Here is a 3,620-nt window from a genome sequence, read left to right as displayed (position 1 = left end):
TCTCCTCATCCAGAGGGTCAGATGTTCTGATTGGATCTGACTGAAATCCTGTTCTCTGCTTGGGGAATGGGAAAAAATGAACAGGGGGAAAATGTGAAATCTGGCACAGGGTGCCCAGAGAAGCTGTGGCTGCCCCTGGATCCCTGGCAGTGCCCAAGGCCAGGCTGGACATTGGGGCTGGGAGCAGCCTGGGACAGTGGGAGGTGTCCCTGCCCAGGGCATCTTGTTTGGTTCAAGCCCAAAATGTGGGTTTTTTTCCTGTTTCTGGGTATTTTAGTCTGTTGCAAAAGCTTTGCTGCCTTTCTGGCCATTTCTTGTTCCGATTGTTTGCCATAAAAAGTTTGGGGCTGAGCCAGGGAGAGAGGCAGTCTGGAAAACAGCTGGTACCYGGAGCTGGTCAGAGGCTGATGCACAGATTATTTTGTGATGACTTATTTTGGTCCAGAGCCATAAAGAGGTGAAGGRTTTGTCTYTACCAGCCTGGAGTAYCGCTCCMCTTAAATAAAAAACCCCAAAACARCAAAACCACTAAAAAGTTCCACTAAAAGAACCAAGCTCTGCTTATTGACCCAAATGTTTGGCTCCTTCTTCAGGCCCAGTTTACACTGAAATCAGTGAGTGACTGTTCAATATGAGTTGAGATTTTATTCTTGATGGTGATCCCCAGGAGACAGAGATTTTTGGGGTGGCTCCATGAGGATGTTGGCAGGACAGGAGGAAGCATCACTGATAATTCCTGTTTGCACCACTAGGCTGCTGCCAGCTCAGGAAAAAATTGTGATGTAAAAAGAGTGTGAAATATTATTCTCAGAAAATGTAGAAGACAAAAAAAAGAAAAAAAAAAAAAAAGAATACCAGGATGAAGAAGGGATGTGGGAAGCTTGAGCAGGGGGATGACCTTCCCCCATCACTCCCAGGTTTTTGGGGTGCCCCTGGGGGAATTTGGACTGCTCAGGATTCCTGCTGTGCCAGACATGGCACGGATTCAGCCTGGGGTCAGGGGTGCTGCTGGGTTGGGAAAGARTAATAATTCATGTCCCTGTTCTGGGTCACACTTGAAATTAATGAATGGCTTTGCAAAAATTGGCCACTTCCCTTTTATTAATGTGTCCTGGACTCTTCCTTTGCCCACGGGTGTCTGAGCACAATTAGGTCACACTTTCAAGYTCTCTCCCAGCCTGGAAAAAACAAGATTTTGTTTCATAATAAGATGCTCCTGCAGCAAGGAAAGTGAATTTAGTGACCAACCTGTGATAATATCACAGATCTGGTGTGTCTGGTGTGTGGATACCCATCAGCAAGAGGCAAAAAACTCCTCACCAGGATTCACAGGAATGGAATGAAGCCATAAAAAAGAATTTGTTGCCCCATGCCTGCCTGGGTCTGGCTCTGAGATGGTCTGAAAGGGCCAAAAAGCAGGAGATTGTCATAGGGAGGCTGAAGCAAGGCCCTGATTGTGGGGCAAAGGGGTGTGAGTGGCTCAAAATTCCATCCAAACTCCCGGTTCTGTGGTGCAGATGGATGAGAGGAGCAGCAGAAGCAGCATTTCTGTGAGAATTGAAGAGGGGTGTTTGGCAGGCACCAAGGAAAGGTTACTTCATGGGCAGAGATGTTGGAGGAGAGGAATATTTAGGAGAGTGTGGAGGTTTTTCTTCTCTAGGGGAATTTGGGGGATGTGTGCATGTAAAAAGGAACAGTCCCACAAAAGACTGAGAATCAAAACCTTCCCACCACCCACCTCAAGCCATTATTCCYTCTCCAGCATCACCCATCTCACCTTTATCCTGCTTTAAAAGCATTAATTTGGGGTGTCTCTGGGGAATTTGGGTGCTAGGCTGGCTCCTTCTTCACCCATGGGATTGTGTGATGGTGRCAGCAAAACAAGAGGGGAAAAAGAAACCACCTGTACAGGAGGTGAAAATAATCAAACCGAGGAAAAAGGGAAAAAAAAACCCCAAAAAACCCCAACTTGTTCTCTTATAAAAGCCCTCCTTCCCTGGAAGGAAAGAAAAGGCAGAGTGAAATGAAGGTAAATGCCAGAGGTTTAAGTACCATGTTGCTGCTGAGTGTGTTTTAAAGGTTACCTTTCAGGGGGTTGGGGAGAGAGCAGCAGAAAGGGAAGGAGTGGAGCACTTCCCACTGCAAGGACCACTCCAGCTCTTAATGGATTTTTAGATCCCCGTCTGCTTCTTGTGAYGTTATTAAAATCGCTTATTTTTAATTTTTTYCCCCTTTCTTCATCCYGGGGAAGRGGTTGGAGAGGGGAGCAGGAGGACAAACTGTTGCCATGGCAATATCCAGCTTCAYGTGGCTGATTTGGAGCAAAAACCAAGTTTGAGGTGGATTTTGARGAGGAGAGGAAGGAGCAGTGTGTCATTACAGCCGTGGGGAGGTGACATTTGGGTGCTCACCTGGTGGGGACAGGGAAATGAGGAGTCCAAAGGAAGGTAAACAGCACCTGTGGATAATGGGAATGCTGTATGGCAGAGCCTCCCTCTGAGGTCCCCCCAGCAAATATCATCCCATTTCCTATTCAGRAATATGGCAGAGTTCCTCTGGAAGGACAGCAGTGGAGAGAGAACAGAATTTGGCTGTCTGAGGGAGGAGGGGAGCAGCTTTCCTCCTATCCCAAATCCAGGAATGGGARCAACCCATACCCTAAAGGTTACAAACCCTTCTCCTTCCAGACCCTGCTTTCTCCTTCCCATTYCCCAGCCTTGCATTGGCTTTGCCATCTTTAATTCTGTTTTCCTGGCAGAACCCCTGTGCCTGGCAGTGTTGAGAATCCCTCACGGCTGAACGAGCTCAGGATTGCTAGAAGGAGCTGTCTGCCCCAAAAGTCCCATTTTGGGCACCATTTTCCCCTCCTGCCCAGCTGTTGGGGACAATCCTGTTTCAGCACAACTCCTTACCTCTCTAAGTGCCTCATCTCCCCCAAAAAATCCCATTTTTAGGTTTCTGTAGGGGATGGATGAGTCACTCTGGGGCTGAACTCGCCTGGGAAGTGGCGTTTCTGCCGTCCCTTCCCTTTGCCCYGTTTGGAAAATCAATCCMCAAACACCAGAGGTTTATGTCCTGKGAGGTGGGTGGGAGCAGAGTTMAATCACTCAAACTTTCCAGCTTTGCATCTCAGATTTGTGTTTGGTCAGCAAGCAGGGAGCGCCTCTAGTCACATGGACCAAATCTTTAATCCAAAGTTGGTTTTTTGGGTTTGGGGTTTTCTTTGTTGTTGTTGTTGTTCAGGTTTTACCTCCAGGGTCTAAGTGATTCCTCTCATTACCTATTCTCTTGTTTCTTTTACTCTGATTTAACCAGGAATCCCACCATGAAAATACACTGGAAACACCAGGAAAAAAGCAGCAAGACAGGCAGTTTTTGGGAAAATATGGAGCTGATGGAAGTTGTGGAGCAACTGAGCAGTGACAGGAGTGGAAAGGTATCAGCCTGATCTTTTTTTTTTTTTTTTTTCTTCTGTCTGTTCGGGTTTTTCTTTGTGTTTTTTTGGGGTTTTTTTGCAAGAGGAGGGTTTGGCATCCTCGCTTCAGGAAAACACGAGCACCTGCTTGGGTTTGTTTATGGGGTGGTGGCAAAGGGGAAAGGATGAGCTCCCAAAAAGGGGA

The sequence above is a fragment of the Malurus melanocephalus genome, unplaced genomic scaffold (genome assembly GCF_030028575.1).
Source record: "Malurus melanocephalus ecotype Western Australia unplaced genomic scaffold, MMel_1.1 scaffold_1223, whole genome shotgun sequence".
Classification (NCBI taxonomy): Eukaryota; Metazoa; Chordata; class Aves; order Passeriformes; family Maluridae; genus Malurus; species Malurus melanocephalus.
Note: the sequence above shows the minus strand (reverse complement) of the source record.